The 22,784-nt window shown below is 44.1% G+C and overlaps 1 long non-coding RNA gene across 1 annotated transcript in view; it reads right to left on the bottom strand.

Moving 5' to 3' along the window:
- The window catches only part of LOC144753494 (uncharacterized), a 157,910-nt gene that overhangs the window by 3,223 nt on the left and 131,903 nt on the right, over positions 1 to 22,784 (bottom strand). The window contains exon 3 of the long non-coding RNA XR_013594387.1: positions 17,656 to 17,759. This is a non-coding gene — a long non-coding RNA (uncharacterized LOC144753494). The remainder of the gene's footprint in view (positions 1 to 17,655; positions 17,760 to 22,784) is intronic.

Here is a 22,784-nt window from a genome sequence, read left to right on the forward strand (position 1 = left end):
GATGAAGATTTTCTATTACAACTTCAGTGACCCACAGTTTTGGAAAACATAATTAGGATACAATGCTTATGCCAGGCAGTTTCTGATCGCAATACTCAAGTAACCTACCACTTTTTTCAGACTTATGCTATCCCACATCGCACATTTTCCTGATCTTTCAGAGAGGAATCAGACACAGCTGGTTCTGGAAAAGCGCGTACCATAGGGAAGCGCACCATTAGGACTCGAGACCCCGGGATCCCGGCCAGGCCCTTGTGGCTCTTCACCGAGGGATTGGGCAATGCCAAAAGCAGGATTTACTTCCGAGGCACCGACGCAATGTCACTTCCGGCAGGGGCTGGCCACCAGTGGGGAGGAGATGTCGGTGGCCTATTTAGGGCATCTTGCCCAGGTCCTCGTCCTCTCTTCCTGATGCGCTGGCCCCGTGTGCAGGGGACTCCTAGGAATCACCCACTCACCCATCCCTTGGAGTTAAAGCTTGGGAAGGTGTAGGATTGTGTTAAGAGTGGCGGTAAGGAGGCCACATAAATTGCCTTACATTGTTAAGGGGAGTCCTCCTGCATACTCCCTAGGCCAGCACTGAGGGGGGAGATATGGTAAGCTCACCCTGGAGAATGGAGACACAGGCTGGGGGCAAGGGCGCCAGTGTGCAAACTAGGGCATGGGGCATCCACCCCAGGTTATACCCTACGAGCCCACTTTGGCAGCCTGGTGGTGGAGGGGTGGACCCCTTGGGTGGCGGACAAGGTCCAGATGTCAGGGGCTCACCTCTCAAGGATGCAGGTGGGTTCCGCCTTGCGTTGTTCTCAGGGGGCACGAGGTGGATGGCCCCTTAGTGCTAGAGCGATAGAGAAAATTCTCTGGATTTAAATGAAGTTCTGTAATTTCTGCTGATGGATTATGATGTATGATCAATATAAAGGTAAAGAAATATCCTGTAGAGATTGAATTTGATAAATCCAGATCGTATGGAATTTAGAATTGTATTGATTACATATTGTCATGTTTGTGTGATGGTTTGAAATAAACATGGACTCTTTCACCCACAGCTCTTGTAGTCAAGTATTGATTTGTGGGTTCAGATGGGGGCGGGCCGGGAGCAACCTGAGGGGTCCAGGTCCTATGAAGCCAGCGTTGTTTGAGTAAGAATCATCTACCTCAAACCACCTTTCTCGGTGCTCTCCATAACATGTCACTAAAAGGGTTAATGTAGGGGAAAAGGCAAGCATCCTTGAAATTGTTTCCCAAAAAAAATTTATAATTTTATACATGTGAGCAGCCAACACATTTGAAATGTACATTTCTTCTGACTGTTAACTAAAAGCTTTTAGGGGAAGTAATAACCTAGATAAAATGCTACTTACTTCGTAATGTCAGTGCGTTTTTTTGGAAAGAATACACATCAGCTACTAAACTCCTTCAAATATACCCATAACAATGCAGGTAAAGCTGCCAAGAACGTAGGGGAGCCAAAATTGGCAGGACTGATAAAATATAACTGTTGAACATAAAGTGCATGTCAATAACATACTTGTGAAAATAAGTGTGATACGAAAATGCTTGTTACTAGGAACCAGTATACTATTAAATAGAAGGCCTCGCTAGTATATCAATGTTCAAAATTCCGTTTGCAATGTATTACTGTGGTACAGTTTGCAGCCTTTAAAAATTGACCAAGACTGCCTACTCAAAAGAGGTCCTCAGATTAAAGACAAAAGAAAACTTCATTATATATGATATGTGTCTGTATAGTGCGTTCTCACAATATGTATGGTCCTGAAACAGTTTTGGAGTATCGGTCCCCTTTATGCTTCTGGGACTCTTGTTTACCAGTCAATGTGATCCGTTGATATTGCATTTGGTCATGTTTCCCGTTGTTTGATGTAAGTCATACTGGATAATGGCATGTAAGGCTGAAGTAAACTAATGTAATATTTAGTATTTTATTTTATTTATTTATTTGTTTTAAAGCGTTCTATATAGCGCTGACTAGACCCGAAGGTATCAGAACACTTTACACTAGGTTCCACAATGTAACAGAAAATGATCACAATTACACATTTCGTCAAAAAATAAGCAATAAATTAAGAGTGGAGAGAAAGGAGAGAATAACATAGTGGAGGGGGGAGGGGGGAAGGGGAGGTGAGAAGAGGGAGGATGAGGGGAGAGACGACAGGAGAGACGAAATGAAGTCTGTACAGTTCCGATTGCTCAGCTTCAGGTGCTTGTTAGGGGTGGAGGCATCTATGCCCCAGGCGAGGCTTTGATGAACTGCAAAAGCGGGAGTGTCATATATGTGAATGGATGTAACACTGATGTGTCTAGCGCCTCGTCATCTAGAAAGGGTTGGGCCATGTTGTGCTCATATGAGCCATGGCTGTCATTTAAGACATATTTAAGCTGGGTTGGATGTGTGTTATGTTTTGCTCTAATAATATAATATATATTTTTTCCAGGCTGGTCGGAAAGTGATTTACAATCACAAAGTCAGTTAACATATATGAAACATGTCTACCAGAACATGGGGCCTCATTTATCAAAAGTGACGCATCACTGCGTGAAAACAGCGATGCGTCACTTTTCACTGCGCTCTCCCTGCGACATGATTGATGCGTCATATTTATAATATGACGCATCATGTCGCAAGGAGTTATAGATACATCAGTATTTCTGAAGTATCTGTAGGCGCAAAAGTGACGCATTGCTGGAGTGTGTCACAAAAGTGACGCAACTCCAGCAATGCTTCCTTTCACATGGGGAAAGCCCCATGTGAAAGGGCTTGCGTCTGTCTTACGCCTGCTGTGAGGCAGGCGCAAGGTTTTGACGCAACAGCGTCCTGAAAGTGACGCAGTGAAATCTCATAGATTTCACTGCGTCACTATTATGAGGCTTTTTGCGGGTGAACACCCCCTCTGCATACATTATACCTGACGCAGGTATAATGTAGCGCAGGGGTTTACAAAGTGACGCATCTGCTTAGATGCGTCACTTTGTAAATAGTGCGCATCAGGAGACATGGTTTACACCGCCGATTCGTCACAAAAAGTGACGCATCGGAAGCGCAAAACTCACGCAAGGCCTCATAAATGAGGCCCATAATCTTTCACGAATAACAGCCTTAGACTAAAAGTAGAGCAAAAATTAAATTTGACTTACATATTGAAACACTGCCTTTTTTTGTTACCACTAACTGTGGTCAAGAATCAAAAGGCACGAGAAAAGCACAAACGAGAAACATTTTGAAAATCTGAAGCACTAGCAAATTCTTTTTTCGCTATCTTTAGCTGTTACAATCCCTGCACCCCCTTTTTGTTGCAGTGAAACAATGTCTTGATGAGGGAAATGGAATGGGCATTTTAATACTGGTAGCTAGTATTTCTCCTTTCTGTGAGGAGAAACTCAATCTTCATGGGTGGGGTGGCCCATAAAAGGAACTGTAATACACGGGAAGTATACAGAGGGATGATTTGCTGAGGGGAACATTCCACGAGATTCCTGATGCAACTTCAAACCTGTTAGTTGGTATCTAATGAGGGCTGTGTTTTTTTGCCATTTGAGTTGAGTGGACCAATGGACAAAAACACTTTCGTTTCAACTAGACCTGGTAGGAAGTATTTCCAATTGATCAATTGGGTCAGATGATAGGGGGAAACGGTTAACAAATGTGCAACCGTGAGCCGCCTTTGACTCAATTAGAGTGCACCCTACAACAAAGAACCCAGGGGTCGAAGAGGAAGAAACACTGCTCTGAACACTAAGGTCACGAGACTGCACAGGGGCCTCTGCAAGCCCCGAATATTGTGCTGTTCATTACTAAAGAATTGTTTTTCACCCTTCGTTCCAATGTCGCACATTTGTTGCACATGTGGCTATTACTGGATTCACTTTATCCTACTGGATTTTTAAAAACACTTTAAAATTGCAGACATTGCATAATATAAAGACATTTGGACCTGGTAAGAGTAGTGCTCTCTTTTGTGGAGGAAGTGCTAAATCCAGAGGTAATGTGCAATATGTTACTAATAAAATACCATGCACATGCTGCACGCTGATCCAACTAGACCCACATCACATATGCAGACAAGTGAGCTTCATGTCCTGCAGGGATGACGCAAAAGGTTTCAGGTGGCCGACAGGGCACTTTAGAGAGGAGAGGTCGGTAGTCAATTCTCCCTGTGCAGGGGCAGGTAGAAAGGCATACCCTGTCCCTCTAATTTATCTGCTTCTACCACTATCAGTCCTCCGCTGCTCATTGAGAAGGAGTGGTGCATGCCCATGGTGTGCCCATCTATTCCGGAGCACCATCCAGTTTTCAGTGGCCCCTTTAGGGTACATGCGCGATAGTCACATGCGCTGTCTTGCGAAAAGTTGGGTCTGGGCAGGTGTGCATGCCCTAATGAGCAATGCGGGGGACATTTTCCATCCCAAACAGATAGTATTCCTAAACGGTAACTACTTTGTGGTAACTAAATTTACATTGCATGTGCCTGTCGGTTGTAATGGCTTAGCAGTAGTCCCATGGCCAAAATGCTAGTAAGGAAGACTATGGGTTGGGTGGTAAAATAAACTACTTGAGTGGACCTTATATGATAACTCTCCAGATACATGAGACTTCACTAACCATTGTTTTCACCCTGCTACGTGTGCCCAGGACTTTTGCTTGTCCTAAACTTAAAAGCAAGCGGATGTAACTTGGCTATTCAGTTGGAATGAAATAGTATCTTATGCCTTGAGGCACTATTGATAAAAATAGATCTGACAATGTCGTCTGAGTGTCCCAAATTGGATGTCTTGCGTCGCATCTTGCACCTCCAGCCTGTGACTGCCAAGTACATGTTTTTCCACAGGTGGCAAAGGTCAGGAAGGAATAGAAGGTCCAATAAAGACAATGCCAGAGTTGCAGAATGGTGACTCCGGCCCCTGTTTAGCACCCATTACTTAGTTGTTTTTCCCTTTTTTGCCTGCCTTCCCCTTGCACTGCCACCCATTCACACCATAAATGGCACATCTTCCCTTCTAATATCGTATTTGTGTCCTGCCGAAACTCCTTAGTAGAGTGTTGGTATTTTTATTTCTTTACATTAGGTCTGTGGAATGCTCCTTGAGTGCTCTCGCGCCACCTCTCTTTCTTTTCCTGTTTGGATTTTACACTGATTCGGTGGCTTGGAAGCAGGCCAACTGCTGTGGTGCTCTCGAGCCACTGACATCGTTTTCACATGAAAGGAAGAAGGGGCCACATGTGCGACGGAAACAATTGGTGAGTTCCTAATTGCGACTTGCAATAGGGAAATTGCAAAATGTGATGTACCAATGTGTCGCAGACACATTTAGCGATTCTTAATGGGGGTCACAATAAAAGGAGAGGAGTTGGCCTAACGGCTAAGGTGCTCGACCTCGGACCTGGGGATCTGGGTTCGAGTCTCGGTAAACGACGCCAAAACCTCCTGTGATTCTGGGCAAATCATTTACAGCCAGATTCATCAAGCCGAATTGCGCCCGCAAAGGGCCAGATTCTGAGAATCTGGCCCTTTGCGAGCGCAATTTTTGCATTTGGGATTCATCATCCCAAATGCAAAAATCGGTAATTGCTAATTCGCTAAATTGCGAGGAATTACATTTAAGGAATCTCTATTTGAGATTCCTAAATGCAATTCTTCAACCATTTTTAAATTGCGAAAATGCAATTTTGGGCCGCTATTTACCGAGAGGTCAGACCTCTCGGTAAATAGCAAAAACTTAGAAAAATGCTTTTAAAAGCATTTTTCTAAGTTGCATGTTGCACACACACATGTCCCTTGGACATGTGTGTGCGCAACACCTGTTTCCATTTGCATTTCAGGGGTGCTACAGGGTGTCCTTTGGACACCCCATGCACCCTTTCAATCGCTATCTTATTTGCGAGTAGCAAATTGCTAATCGCAAATAAGGAATACTCCCCATTCATTCCTATGGGCCTTTTGGCCCATAGGAATGAATGGGGAGTTATTCCTTATTTGCGATTAGCAATTTGCTACTCGCAAATAAGGAATGTGTAGGAATCGCTATTTATTTAGCAATTCCTACATGAATACCGTTTTGCGAGTCCTTAATAGCGATTCGCTATGATTCGCTATTAGGGGCTCGCAAAACGGCCCGTTGATGAATAAGGCTGTTAATCTCCCCGTGCCTAAAAATGAAAGTGTGTGTTCTCGTGTAAAAACGTAACTTGTGCTATGTAAAGCGCTCTGATACCTGATTCGTTCGGGTCTAGTTCACGCTATATAACACTCTACAAAAAAAAAAAAAATTGACCTTGCTCATCAATATTCATGAGGCAGGTCACAATTTGTGACCTGTTGTGAATGGCCTGTAATCACAGGGGTGGTGGCCTGCTTAGGTCAGCAGACCACCATGTCTGTGATTGCTTTTTAAATAAAGCATTTTTTTAATGTAGATCGTTTTCCTTGAAGGAAAATGAGATGCATTTAAAAAAAGAAAAAGAAAAGTTTCCTTTTAATTTTTAAGACTAGGCAGTGGTCCGCGACTCTCTATTAGGTAGGGACGACCTCAACACGCCCCTTCTTAATACCGACTCACCCACCCTATTTTGCGAGTCGGTGATAGGATAACGACTCGCAAAATAGGGTTAAGGACATGTGAAAAGAGTCTCAAACTGCCTGATTCTCTGCAACCGCTAAAACAGGTCGTATATGTGGCCCAAGGTGTTTAACACTGGCGCAACAGAACTGCTTATGGTATTTGATATAAATATGAGCACAAACGATCGCCTTCATTTATTTCTTTGAGGAAAATAGTACTACTAAATGCAAGTTTGAAACAGAATAGAAGAAATCAATAATTTACCTATGCTTTGTTTTTAGTCTTGATTACTGCGTTTTCTTCCTTCAGATTTTGTTAAACAGCATCCGTTGTGGAGACCACATGAGCATCAAGTAATGGCTTATAAAGAAAGAAAGAACGATGTATCAAACTTTAAGGGGGACATTTACCTCTGTGTTTGTTTTTATTTCACGGATGCCTATCCCGCATACACTTCAAGTATTAATGCTTTTTGTTTAGTGAAGAATGGATGGTGTTCAAAGTTAAAAGATCCATACATTGATTAAAAAAAACAAATCGTATTTATCAGCCGTTTTTCAGGGTGACCTTTTAGTGAACACCCTACCATGCTATTTAAGCTTCTACCTAAACTTACGTTCTCAAAAATATGAGCAATCTCATTCTGGAAAATATGATCATTCTTCTAACTCGGCTTTCATCCATCCAAAGGGATCTCAGGCAACTCTTCCTCCTTGTCAGGTTCCTGATTCCAAGAGTCATCGACACCAGCGATCCTGACTGCGCCAGAATCGTTTGGCCGTCAGGATCTGTAGGGGAATATTTAACCCTGTTCGAAGAGGCAAGGAGAATTTCAAACAAGTGGGAACTTGGAATATATTTAGATTTCTCTAGAATCGAGACATACTCAGGCTTGCTTGCATCGAGAACCATTGATGAGAAGATCTTTACAGGACCGTGTCAATCCTTTGGTACCAAAGAAGTCCATCATTCCAGTTCCTCTGCAGGAATTTGGCTTCGAGTGGTATTCTATAATGTTCCTCGTCGGAAACGAAAATCATGAAGGCAATACAGAATGGTGATAGACTTAAAGAGTATTGATAGGTTTATATCAACATCCTGCTTTAAAATTAATATCCTTCAGGCTATCCTACCGGTAATTCCTCGGGGAGACTTTTTATCACCCATAGACCTGCACAATGCTCAGCTTCATGTTCGAATCCCGGAATGGTCTCACGTACCTTAGATCATTGGTTATTTTGAGTTCTCCCATCAGGGTTGAAAACAGCTCCATGAGTTTGCACCAAGGTTCTTACTCCACTATTGGTGCTGCTTCACAGCGAGGATGGTCAGGAGCACTTTTATTTGGGCAATGTACTAATTATGTTTCCTTTTTCTTCAAGGGATCAGACACTAGAGAATTCTTGCCACGTGATTCGGGTTCTAAAGCATCATGGCTTCATGATCCCACACGCAACGTTTCATCTTCATCCTTCTCAGAACGTGAAGACTATTGAGGCCTGGTTCAAGACGGGTCCAGGAAAGGTCTTTCTTCCACCCTCCAGAAGGACCAAACGATGTCACAGGGTATTCCAATAGTTAATATTGAAACAAGAATCACCAGAGAAAGTTTCTAAGATATGGCGACTGCTGCTATTATGGAGAATAATGTGGATTTTGGAGCCAATCTAATAAAACACATCTCTTTTTGCTGTTTGTGTTTTTCTTAAACGCTGCTTGCTTGTTTCCAGTACCATGGGCTCATCTGCATTTGGGACCATTAGTTCTTCATCTCCTGCAACATTGGTGCACAACTTTAAGGGATTTCACAGCTACCATTTCTGTGACAAATTGTATGCAGAAGCAGCTTGAATGGCGGTTCCTACAAATGTAGAGTCAGAAGTGTCTTTGAGTCTTCAGGATCCAATGATTCTGACAGCCGGTAGCAGCAGTGTGGGACAAGGAGCATCTTGGGGTGTTGGTCAAAAATAGCAGAAAAGAAATCCATGGGAATGGAAAGAGTTAACAGCTGCGTAGAGCAATTTGCAGGTTTTTGCTCCAACTCTTCGTTGTAGGGTAATATCGATTCAAACAGACACCAAGAATACTGTGGGCCCAATTATTTCGGCCCCAGCACACACGAAGAAGAGCTTCCAGAGAGGGCAAAGAGCAAATAGAAGATATAGTTTCAAGGGAGTCTATTAAAGAGTACAATCATTTCTGTCTAGTCTGAAGAGCTGCATTTAACAGCATCCAACCAATGCACCTCTGTGTTTAACCGCCCCCTGTCCCATGCATTTCACCACATAGCCTAGATGACATAAGGTCAGAAAAGTATTGGAGCACCCAGAGAGAGTGACATGTGACGTGTAATATGTTGTGATATGATTTGGTATGGTATGATATATATTATGGAATAGCATGGTATGGTATGGTTGATTAGAAGGGTATGTTAGATCATGTTATGTGGTGCAATATTTGATATATCTTGATATGTTGTTAACTTAAAGTATGTTATGCTGTGTCTTAAAATGAAAGATGGCCCATTGTGTTGTGTTGTATTCTTATGCTATGCACTCGGGCGGAGATTGGTCAGTAAGACTAGGGGGGTAAGCCTCAGGTTTTTCAGCAGCCATGCTGGCTGGCATAGCATGTTACAATACGTAATAAGAGAAGCAGTGCAGAAGGGGTATTTAAGAGGCAGTGAGAAAGGAGCGCAGTGCAGATTGTAAGTGGTCACTTAGAATGCAATATTTTGTAAAACATCTAACATTTTTTAAGACATTTAAAAGATTGACGAGAGACAGTGTTTGCGTCTTTTTTTGTCTGTGCATGTATGTAACAATTCCAGGTAAAATCCGACTGACTCCTTATCACATCAGACTGAAAACACCTCTATTCCATGCCCTGCGCCAGATCTCCGTGTTTCTTCAGAAGCCCTGCTCCCACCGACCCATGATGGAGTCGTTTTGCCTGAACACAAGGTGTGAATATATCCGCTTTTCGGCCCGTCTGTCGCGTTGACTTGATATCAAGCCCTTAGTATAACGGGAAGCAGAATTCTTTCCAGGGGATATTTACCACGACGAACACTTATTTCCGCTTGAGCGGCAGCAATATGACGGAGTCTAGGGCATGTCATGGGAAAGCGTGGTCCAGCATCAGCGAGCCCTGCTCCAGGGAAAGAGAGCGTAGAGGGCCAAAGGCGGAGGGTTACTGGGTCTGGTGCTTTGCCCAAATAAAGGCCTCCAATAAAGAGTTGTTTAAATCAACTCAAACAACTTTCGATGTTTCCCCTCAGAATGTCCCTTATGGTCGTCGAATTATTGCCGCTCGGTTTGCACTGCGCTGAGCCCGGCTTTACGAACGGCTGCCGTCTCCATATAAACAGCTCGCGCAGTTTATAGCAGTCACGTGTAATGGAGAATACTAACATTGTTCGGAACAAAGCCGATTACATGTAAACGAATTACTGTAGGAATGCAAAGACTCACGCCATGGCCTGCGCCGGGATGCATATGTTTATGGCGCTAGTTGAAAGAATCAAACATCCCGCAGGAAGCCACAGACGGACGATGCGTTGACTCTACCGAAATCCCACTGCCCGCACCGAGTCTGTAAGAATAGGGCAAAGGTTACTGCCAAAGTCTGAAAACAGACAACTCAATGGAAAATCATCCAACAAGGGCGGCCAGACTCTAACCACCCATAACCCCAAACTAAACTTCACCTAAGAAGCCATCATACCTATACTTACTTATATGCATGCCCTCACTCAGGGCTTTAAGTGGGATACAAAAAACTGGGGGGTCTCTCAAAGGGGAGTAGCCAATGTAATTAAGGGCATGGTTTAAAAACAAGTAAGCTAAACATCTGTGCTTAGCATAGTGTGCCGCTGGACTTGTATTTTGCTGTTTCTGTCATTGCATCCAGATATATGATACAACAAGTAACATCATACCTACAACAAGTCAGGCCTATTGGATTTGCCAATGGTTGTTAGTTGCAAATGATAAATAAGCAGCAACTATGCCTTGTATATAATATTTAAAAAGCTTCCACTTAAAGCGGTGACACCACGACAATGTTGCTGCTCCCTAGTTTCCAAAAGAGAAGGGAAATCCAGTTATAAAATGACTCTTTAAAGGATTTCCCTTCCCCTACAACGCTCACCTGGCATGACATCATGCCATAACTTCTCCACTGGTGAGAAGTGAGCAGTGTGAGCATGCGCACATCACTGTCACTGCAGTCCGGAAAACGAGGGCCACCTGTGCCAGGGCACAAAACAGAGCCCGATAGAGACCCGTTTCGAGGCCTCCTTTAAAAAACTGCTGGTGCTCAGACCCGGTGAGACCCGACCCACTTAAAACCCTGCCCTCACTGCTAGCATCCATGCAATCATTTACAACACACAAATATCCACTATTGCATTCACTTTAAACAAGCATGCAGATGCACAAACAACATTTACATATGTACATTGGTTCGCAATAAACATAGATGCACCCATGTATGTGTGTGTATATATAACTGGACTAAACTATACAGAAAGCCGACTATGGGCAATACTGTCCAGCACTCAAGAAGTCAGCACCCGCTTAGTTTAATTCATAGTATCTACTATGGGGAATTACTGCAGTTTAAAATGAATTGTTTGTGAGAGGAAGATTCTGCAACAGCAGCAGGCGAATCCCTAGGCAGATTTAGAAGAAGGGGGTATCAGAACAGCGTACTACATAATTCTGCCGTAAAAGCGCAAATAATAGAGAGACATACACTACTCACATATAAGGCAACTGAGGCATCAGGTGCCCAAAATGATAGAGCAGTGATTAGACTGATTTTAGGTTTCTCGGCTGAGGCACATAAAATCAGAAGTCTAGTACAAAACAATTGGAAAGTACTGCAGACTGACAATGTGATTGGCGGATTGCTACCCGACAGTCCTGACATAACGTATCGAAAGAGCCAGTCATTGCAAGACATCTTAGTACATAGTAATTTCTCTGACAACAACATCCTGGACCCCTCCCAATCCGTTTTTCGCAGCAACCACAGCACCAAGACCGCCCTCATTGCCGCCACTGACGACATCAGGATCCTGATGGACAAAGGAGAAACAGCCGCCCTCATCCTCGTGGACCTATCAGCAGCCTTTGACACAGTCTGCCACCGCACCCTATCAGCACGCCTCCAGGACGCCGGAATTCAAGAGAAGGCCCTGGCCTGGACCACATCCTTCCTCTCCGGCAGAACCCAGAGCTTCCGCCTCCCACCCTTCTGCTCAAAATCCAACGAGATCATCTGCGGCGTCCCAGAGGGATCCTCCCTCAGCCCGAAGCTGTTCAATATCTACATGGCACCACTCGCCCACATCGCACAACAACACAACCTCAACATCATTTCCTACGCCGACGACACACAGCTGATCATATGCCTCACCGAAGACCCCCACACCGCCAAAGCCAACCTCCACAGAGGAATGAAGGCCATAGCCGACTGGATGAAGGCCAGCAGACTGAAGCTGAACTCAGACAAAACTGAGGTCCTCATCCTCGGACCCACCCCATCAGCCTGGGACAAATCCTGGTGGCCCACATCGCTAGGCACAGCCCCGGAACCCACAGACCACGCACGCAACCTGGGGGTCATCCTCGACTCAACCCTCTCCATGACCAGGCAAGTCAACGCAGTCTCCGCGTCCTGCTTCAACACCCTCCGAATGCTCCGCAGAATCTTCAAATGGATCCCCACCGACACTAGAAAAACCGTCACCCAGGCCCTCATCACCAGCAGACTAGACTACGGGAACGCCCTCTACTCAGGAACTACAAACAAGCTCCTGAGACGACTACAACGAATCCAGAACGCCTCGGCTCAAATGATCCTCGACGTCCCCCGCTGCAGCCACATCACACCCCACCTGAGAGGCCTGCACTGGCTCCCCGTCAACAAGAGGATCACCTTCAAACTCCTCATCCACGCACACAAAGCACTACACAACACCGGACCCACCTACCTCAACAACCGACTCAACTTCCACACCCCCACCCGAAGCCTCCGCTCAGCCAACCTCTTCCTTGCCACAGTCCCTCGGATCCGGAAAACCACAGCCGGCGGAAGATCCTTCTCCTACCTCGCCGCCAAGACCTGGAACACTCTCCCAACCAACCTACGACAGACTCAGGACCTACTGGCCTTCAGAAGACTCCTCAAGACCTGGCTGTTCGACCAGTAGCGCCCCCCCCACCCCCCCCACCCCAGCGCCTTGAGACCCTCACGGGTATGTAGCGTGCTTTATAAATGTAATGATTGATTGATTGATTGAGGATAAAGTGTCTCTAAAAAGACCTGCCTTGGGCTTCTTCCCATGTTCCTCATGTAAGGCCTGCAAAAACAGTTGCAAAGTCAAGGAGTACACTGTGCCTGGTAGGAACACGAAACGTATGATTGATACATTTCTCAATTGCAACACTAGTTTCGTAGTGTACTGTTTGGTTTGGCCGTGTGGACTCCAGTATATTGGAAGCACTATCCATCCGGCTAAGAAACGCATTCTGGAGCACACACGGGCAATCACAAACTGGGAAAATGCGTACCCAGTTACCAGGCATTTTGCCGAAATGCATGGTTCAAGAAGTGATAAATTGCGCTATTTTTGCTTAGACAATGTCCCCACAATAGAAAGAAGAGGAGACAGGGTAAAGATGCTAAGGCAGTTGGAAGCGAGATATATTATCGACCTTCGCACCCATACCTCCCTAGGGTTGAACAATGAAGAGGAACTGTGTTTTTTTTCTGGGTTGAGATTAAATGAACTTGTTTATTATGGTCAGCGGGAATTCCACGCTGGCAAATCTCATTGCCCATCAGGGCTTGATTGTGTTGATAATTGGTGGCATATCAGTGGGAATTCTGTGAGGGCAAATTATACTGCCCATTAAGGGCTTGATTGAGTTGACAATTGGTGGCATATAGTATAATGTGGATAATCGAGAGCGATAACTATCCCATGAAGATTTACCCATCAGGTGGACCCATGCCATGGCAGGGCATGGGCGCATCGAGGGTGGGTTGGTTCCACACATGAAGGCAGACTAGATTCTAGATGCGAGCACACAAAATGGGCATGCAACGATGAGGGACCAGCGAATGTGAATGGCCCTGTATTGCTAACTTGGTTCTCCTGTTTGCAAAAAATGGCAAAGAGAATTTCGATCTGTGTGATTCTCAATAGTATTACTGATATTGGCTGGTCACAACATCAGGGAGTCAATATCACAGGAGCAACAGGAATGAAATTGAAAACATTCTAAAATGTAAATTTAACATTTAATAATTTAAATTGAATCATGGTCAGGTATATTTCTGATTTTTTTAAATGAGCATGTTGAAATCCATGTAGATTTATTATGCCCATGAAATCCTTGCTTGTTATGTGCAACAATGATATTGTGCAATGCAAAAAGAGATAGGCCAAGATGGCCGACATGAAAAGTCTGGTTGGGCGATCATATGTTTGGTCTATGTTTGGTCTGAATAGGCGTTCTTATGTTTGGTCCCTTTACCATGTTTACCATGTTTGTAAAATTTGATTGGAGGAAGAGAAAACAAATGAAATGGTTTGTTATTTAAAGTAGACTGAAAGTTATGTTAGCTAACATTGACAAAGGCCAGGTGGCCGAAGCGCGTTTGTGTTAGTCTACCATGGAATTGCTGGAATAAATGTGATTTTCGTGATCAGCCCGCATGCGCAGCAGTGTTTGTCTTGGGGCATCTATGTATGGTGGTAGACGTCCCGGAGCCATCTCCGTGAGCTGCTGCACCCGTGCGATAGAGCGTGACGATTAATGGGCGGCACACGTTTTTGAAGAATATTTATATATATATATATATCTCAATCAAAACAGAGGCCCCACAAACAATAAAGAATGGATCCCACAGCACTCCGGTGTAGTTTTTTCATTGGTTTTTAATTATGGCAGTAGGACGCGTTATTTAGATAAGAAATAGATTGATGGAGAATAATGTGCAGGTCTGACAATGAATTCAAATAATGCGGAAATGTTTATATTGAAGTAGGCATTGCCAGAATGTATTTAGAATGCGTTTAATTTTGTCAAAAGTACACTCCAATATGGCGCCCCGAAAATGTAACAACTCATGTCCTCCGTTAATGTTTACTCTTTTTTTATTGTTTGAATTGAAGCACAAAATGTATAAAAAAGATTGAGAAAACATGGTCAGTGTTGTGACCATGGTGCATGGGATGCATCGAAACTACTGGGATGCATCGAAACTACTGGCTACTCGCTACTGCCATAATTAAAAAGCAATTAAAAAACTACACTGCAAGGTGATGTGAGATCCATTCTTTATTGTTTCTGGAGCCGCTTTTTTGATTTAAAACAGTGCGCGGCGAAGCGCTGCAGCACACAGCACCACCTGCCATTTGGTTGCCGAGAGGGAAACTCGCAGAAACCAGGAAGATATATAAATATATATATATATCGTTTTGTCCTTTGTTCTTTGAATTCCCTTATGTGTGGAAGAAACAGGAACGGACTCCAATTTGCTGGTGCAAACAAGTTTACTCACTTATTGTTCCACCATGACCTCAGCAGGCCTTGATCACTTGACGATATATATATTCACTGAAAAAAACAATGGTTACAGGGAGGTTATAGTTAGGGTCAGATTTCACTCGTACAAAAACAGAGAAATTCAGCTGTTAGGGTAGTTAGCTAACTATAACTCGCTCCCCAGCAATGTACGGCTTATGACCTCATATATTACATCACTCATGACATGGTCAGTGACATGCTATAAAAGTTGTGATGACGATTTCTCCTCACAACATCAGTCAAGGCTTATTACTTTAACGTCACGTTGGGAGAAGCTCGATTTCTTGATAGATACTGTGCACATGTACATGGACTCGAATTTTGCCCCACTCTTCCTAAAAGCAGCCACAATGTGCTTTGGTGCAACTACATATGTATGCAAATTAGATACTTCTAACTTCACAAGGGTGAATACGTTGCTGGGGTTTAGATCTGCTACATTTTTCTCCTCTTCACCATTTTGTACTCCTGTTTGTTTTCTTCCCTGTAGTAGCTATGGTGGGCAGTCTGGTGAGTGTGGGTTCAACCAGTAGTGGCTGGCAGGGAATGAGGGTGGATGGGCAGGAGGGTGGGAGGGGTGGTGGGGGACAGAAATGAAAAAAATAACACTTACCTGTCCTGCCGGCTGCATCTCTCCACCGCTTTTCTAGCGTCAGAACCAGGAAGCACCCAATCTCCCCATAGCCAATCACAATGCTGCAATGCAGCGTCCTCATTGGTCTAAGCTCCTTGGATCAGCACTTAGATGGGGACTGGGGTCCTGGGTTATGTTCCCCACCAGGCTGTGTAATGCAGCCTGGTGGGGAATATGCAAAGTGCGCATGACTATTTGGCCAGGCCAAGACGGCCGATCAAGCAGTCATGGGCACTAAGAGTGTGCAACCCACTTATCCCCCTGTGCATCCAGCCCACCCTGCCCTAACCCAGCCCAAACGTGTGAAAAATAAAAATAAAATAACTCGATTATTATCATCTTATATTTCCTGCTCAAAGAGCAGTGAGGCGATGCTCTTCCGCTTTAGCGGAGGGGCCGCCCCTGGATTCAACTCTGTGCACTCACAGTCAAGCTTACCGCTTATTTAATAGGGTCGGAACCATGTGGATATGATAATGAGGCGCAAGTAGAGGACTTCATGGGAAAGGAGTAGCCTGAAGATGCAGATGGCAGGGCACCACTCTGTCTCACAATAAAAAAAACACTAGGGAGGTGGCAGTGGGTGTGTGTGCGCAACCCTGTGTGAGTGGTGTGGACACTGTGTGCGCCCTCCTTCACCAGGACTCCAGTTGTCCCCACCAAGCAGCCTTGCACCAAGTAAAAGTGATGTGAAGGAGCCCAAGCACTGAGATTTTAAAAAGTATAGACACTTTGAGCAGCAAACACATAACAAACAGGTGGCCCTGCACCGTCTCCGTGCTGGTAAATATTAGGCCCAGGCACAGGTAACAAGTGGGCAAGAAGTGGGAGATAGATGGATGCAGGAAAGCGGTCTAAGATCGAAGGACAGAAACTGGCACTCACATAGCTGATTTCTGTTTTTTACTTCAATCACCAAATAATGCAGTCATCATAACACATTACAGCTTACAACGGAGCATTGATCATGTTGAGTTTCAATATTATTTCAAAAGGTTTTTTTTAACCATGAGCCTTTTACCTCTTTATTTAATTTCAACTAAAATCCACTGGTTTCCATTAGCATGTAGATAAAGGAGACAACATTAATTAATGTATTTAGAATTCAATCAGAAATTGCATTAAGTGCCAGTGGGCTATTATTTAGCCTATTTTTCTCACCCTAGTGTGCTTAATCATCTCAATTATCTCAGAAATGTATATGTATATCCCAAATCAAGAGTACATAATGTTAACCCTCAGTGCAACACAGTCAAATACAGTTCACATTTCCTCATCAATTCTCAGCCATCAAAGCCTACCAAAAAATCGAAACACCGCCATTAGTTCAGAATAAAAGAAAACCATAGAATTAAGGAAGAAGATCCTTAAATATTATAATTCATCTGCCAAATAGAGAAAATGTTCCTCTGTGGCATTCATTCTAATTGCATTGTTGGCATTCAACTCAAGTATATATCTAGAATCCAAACAGCTGAAATTACCCCCCCTTTCACCTCCTCAAATGTTCAATTATACCATATCAATCACAAATTAATGAAGATTTTTCAAAATTCTGTCATGCACCTTGTGAAAATGTCTGCTACAAGATAAATCCTGTTCAAGTTCGTTACGGCTCTCAAATGTTGTGATATCATTTCATGTACTGGGAGAGTTGTACTTATTACATAAATCTTGGAGCAAGGACAATGCAGTACATACAGTATATGCTCACTTTTACAATGTAATAATGTTGTCATTTTTGTAGGTTTCTTAGTAAATTTAGTGCGTAGTGCTCTTTGCTTACACCCCATTCGCATACCGTAAATGTAATCCAATGGAAAAAAACTGATTTACCTTTTAGCCAACACTCTTTTTTCATACAATCTATGAATATTTGCATAGCTGGGGATGAAGCATGTTCCCATTGCCGTGCTTCTCAACTGTCAGTTTAGTGTACCCTGAAACAAAAATATAATATGTTTGTATGTATGTAGGCATTTTCAAACAGATTGTCCAGTGTCAAGATTATTGGTCTACCAGTAGGATTTCTGGAAGGATTCCTTATGGACTTTAGGCAGAAATTAAAGTGCTGGTATTTTGGGAAGGTCTTTCTTCAAGAACAAATAGTCATTCCTTCCCAGGAGCACTTTTTCCAATCAGTCTCTCAGTTCCAGGAAGTATCTTTGTTTTACCTTTAAATACTCCTTTATGGTAATAATGCTGTAGCATTCTTTATCTCACAGCTGTCTTATTGCCTCTTCTATATACAGTAGCTTAGATTGCCATGCAATATTGCCCCCTTGGTGGCATATGTGGCACATATTTGGGCACAGGGTTTAATTATGTCCCTGCACTGTCTCACTGAGCAATTCCTACATCCGAAAGATTGGCATTTACATCAACCTTATGTGCCACAACTACCCCATGGGCCTAGTGATACTGCAGTTTACAGATCATAAATCTAGAAAAGATTTATAGAAAAATAAACAGACAGAGAAACGTCCACAGTACTGTTCTTAAAAATGCCATCCAGAAACTCAGAAAAGGTTAACCCATTATGATTAAACCCAATGATAAGGAGTGCAGCGTTGTGTTGTGGCCTAAGCAGAGGTACAAAGAAGATACAAGTTTGATGTGTGCATTCCCCCTTTAGTACCATGGTGTCCGCCTGTTTTTTCAAGAAGTTTCGCAGGAGGGGTTAAAAATGTAGAAGGCTGCCCTAGCACCTTTAGAAGAAAATAGTCAGATTATTTTTTTACAGTATGACATCTATTCACGGCGAATCATCACATTGTGAACCATGAAGAGCCGAACTGAAGCTTCTGTATGTGTTTTATTTCATGTTAAACTCATCGTTGATCTAGGAGCTAGTAGCTACTATAAGCAGGTGGTATGTAATGCAGGAAGGGCTGGCGCTAGGCATGGGCAGCAGACCGGGGCCCCGCACTCAGTCATCCAACATGGGACATTGCGCCAGTGTTCCTAACCTGAGCCTCGCACCTATGCTGCAGCACTGATAAACCCTGGGGAGGGGCACTTCTCTCCTGGGCATCCCAGGCACGTGTAGCACTGCCAGTCATAGACGCAGGGGCTCTTTCAAAGGAGAAGTACCTCTCACTTTTGCAGCTCTTGATGAGCTGTGAAAGAGATGCTTGTCAGTGTCTGGGATGTGGCATTTCAGTCCCTGAGGAGTCCTGCACCATGCAAGTACAAGATCACCTTCAACTATTGCAAATGCAGATGCAAATAGGGTTGCCACCTTCCAAGAGAAAAATCCCAGCAATGTTTTGCTGTTTTAAGAGTCTGCAAAAGCCAGGATACAATACTAAGAACGTGAAAGAAAATCTTATGTATTAATTTGTAACAAGACTTTTCTTCCTTTTTTTACTTTAATCATTAGTCAGGGATCGTTAATGCAACTATCCGTCAGATTTAAACATGTTTTCTATTTAGATTTGCTGTTCAAAGTATGTACAGATAAGAGATAACAAATACAGGCCTTAGGTGATTCTGATTGTTTTAATACTGGACAAGACATTAAAATACCGATTTTGTCAGTAGAAAACTGGCTGTTTTGTAACCCTTGATCCAAACAGCCTTGAATGAGTGAACAAAACCCATGTTTTTTGCAGTTTTATTTAGAGCGAACTCAATCCAAAGGTATTGGAGCTCTTTACATGGGAGTTGGTTACATTACACGAGGACACATTCTTTTTTAGGCACAGAGAGATTAAGTGATTTGTCCAGAATCTCTAGATATTGAGCTGATTCCAAGTCTGCAACCTGGTTCTCCAGTTCCAAAGTCGGCAGCTCCAGCCGCAACGCCACATCCTTGTTAGAGGGAGGATGGCAGGCAGAAGCCACATGAAAGCTCGACTCCTTATGGGCTTAAGGTTCCAACAGGACCTTAAGCTGAGGCAGAGCCAGGGCGTGCACCCTTTCTCACATTAAGCTTGTTTCAAAGTGCTTCCATATTGTCAGATCAGTGGATAAGGCACAGGGAGAGATTATTTGCCCACCATCAAACAGTTTGTTAAATTAGTAGCCCCAGACTTTAGTACACTGCTAGTTGGTGCAAAAACTATATATTTACCACTGTACTGCATTTAGGTGACTATACCATGTGACTGGGCACCTCTCTCCTCCCAGGTAATTTTCAGTAACTCTTTTAAATCACGCTATCTAGTAGTTTTTACATTGAATCAAAATACTCCCAATCTTCCCAAAAAGGGAGCAGCAGAGCAATTAGCTGGGCCACTGGAATTATGCAGCAGGGGAGAGACACATTCTGTAGCAGCATTGAGTAAATTATGCAGCAAGATAAGGTCAATTATGTGGCGTAATGCAGCATGTTTTATGATCATATTACTTCACTATATCATATTTTTTACAGTTAACACCACCTAGGCATGGGTTGCACCTCAGTACCACTTAAACATACAAACAAATGAAGCAATAAAGAACGGAAAGGTGGACAATCAAGTTCTGCAAAGACTCTTTGACTGCAATAAAATGCTGCAGCAGTGCAATCTCTATTAAATAATTGCAGTGGCCCTGGCAATAAATTCAGAAAAGTGATTACCCAAGAGTATACAATTTGGGCAAATAGGAGGGCAAGATTAAAAGCTGCATCTCCTGGTACAATATTTACAACTAGTCCACTAGACCACAACTGGGGTGTCAATGATTCGCCAAGGGAATTGTCACTTTGTTATGGGACCTGCCCAGTTTTAGAACATGGTGTTTATATCTATCATAAAACAGAGATTAGATATCAAATGTTCTACTTCCATGGTTAAAACGCACCAGATGGACCAAGTCCTGTGGCAATTGGTACTTACTGGGCAGTATTGCATGGTAGAAACTGATATTTAACATTGGTGTTTCAAATCTTAAGACTATACTATATTATGAGTATTCCAGTGTTCATTTTCTAAACTGATGGCTAGCGAGCAGTCAAGGTTTACTCAAGGAGGTGGTAAAGGGATTAGAACTCAAATATAGTATGTAGAGTAATCACACTTGTAAACTCAATCTCCACCTCAGTTAACTTTTAACATGGCCTGCCCAAGAGGGGCGGATTTCGAATGAAACCCCAAAAATCTGCTATGTGACTCATAGTTTCTCTGCTCCCCAATAAACATCTTCTGATGTCTCTGCACATGTAATGTGCCTCCACAGGCGATTGTTTCTCCCAAAGTACAAATTGTCTTCTAAAGTGGTAATGGAAAATTGGCCACCGTACTTGACCCTTGAGGCGAGGACTGTTTACGATGGCTGCAACGCCCAGGATAAGGGCCTCTCCTCCTTTCGGCCTTGCAGCACAACACCATGGATGTGAGGCCCAGGTGATGGGACCACCCATCATCTGCACCTCACAACTTTGGATTGTAGTAGGGTGGTGCAGGCGAGGTAACATTCTTCCCCTGGGTTTTCAGTGCTACACCATTGTTGTGAGGCCCATGCAGAGGGCTCCCCTCTTCTAGCTCCACTCTCTTGCAACACTAGACAATGGTTGTGGGGAGTGAAGTCCCCTGCCCTACGCCTCATAGCCATGGTGCATCATTGCAAGGCCTTGGGGGGGCCTCTCCCCTGGGCCTCACAGCCATGCTGTACTGCGAGGCGCATTGGTTAGGGGGCTCCCTTCCCTAATACTCTCAGCAGTACACGATGCATGAGTGAAAGGCCCAGGAAGGTGGTACTCGTATGGACCCATCCCCTGGACCCAATTGAAACTGTGTCACAGCTCTGTACTATGGATCTGTGCATGGGTCTATGTCAGGGGCGTAGCTAATAGCAGTGCAGTAGGTGCAGTAGCACTGGGCCCAGGGGTATTAAGTCCAATGTTCCCAAGTTATGTCGTTATTGTACTGTGCAGCTAGTGGACAGGGTTGAGAGAACACTTTTACTTTGCACCAGGGCTCATGACACAATTGCTCTGCTACATTGTCTATCTTCCATAAGCCTCACAGCCATGTTCCAGAGGTGTGAGGCCTGGGAGAGGCTCTATCTCTCCTGGGCCTCGCAGTTGGTCGTGGTTGGATACATTTGTGTGGAGGCACCAGCCCATGAGCTTTTGACTACAAGAGTATGGGTGTGAAGTTCATGGGGGGCTCTCTTTGGGGTGTAGCTATCAGTAGTGTAACAGCTAGAGTGGCACCAGGGCTCATAGAGGCTTGGGACCCAATGCATCCAGATTATGGCTCTGGTTTACTGTGTGGCATTATGTTCTTGCCTCAGGGCCCATGACTACATTACTATGCCCCTGGTCCATTCTCCCATGCACTGCACAGCCATGATCCAGAGCTGCATAACACATCCTTCCCTAGGTCTACCAGCCATGGTCCAGTGCTAAAAGTCCCAAGGAAGGGAGGCTGCTGTCCTCTGCCTTGCACCGCTGGTCCATAGCTGCAATGCCCAGGGCAAGAGGCTCCTCTGAAGGGCGCAGCAATTGTGGTGGTACCATGGCATTGTGGGGTTATGAGTCCATTGAGTCCACATTATGGCTGTATTTTACTATCCACAAAAATGGTATACAAAAAACAATGGAGGGATTGCTTGAATTAATCTCAGCAACTGGTAATTGCTCGGGCTGCATCCCAGTCCATCATTATTTTGTACACCATGCCACCTCAGTGTGGACCCAGCCATATGCAAATCCATCTTGACCCTGCTCCAATGACAGCAGTCGGTGAACTGCTAGGCCAGGTCCTCTCCAAACCAGAATACAAGCAACCCAGGACCCGTTTTGCCCTAGTTAGTGCTTGTCAGCCAGGTATAGCTTGGTTTCAGTGATACAGTGGTCATGGGACTCACATCTGAACATACCTATCCTACTTAGGGCGACATACTAAAGTATACAAAATTGTGATGGATGGAATGCTTGAATTAGTCTCAGCCACTGCTGAGTCTGGTGCCCCCCTGAGATCAATTAAGGCCCACCAGGAGGGCCTTTTCCCAATTTGAAGGCCTCTGCTTTCACC

The sequence above is a fragment of the Lissotriton helveticus genome, chromosome 5_1, assembly GCF_964261635.1.
Source record: "Lissotriton helveticus chromosome 5_1, aLisHel1.1, whole genome shotgun sequence".
In the NCBI taxonomy this organism is placed as follows: domain Eukaryota; kingdom Metazoa; phylum Chordata; class Amphibia; order Caudata; family Salamandridae; genus Lissotriton; species Lissotriton helveticus.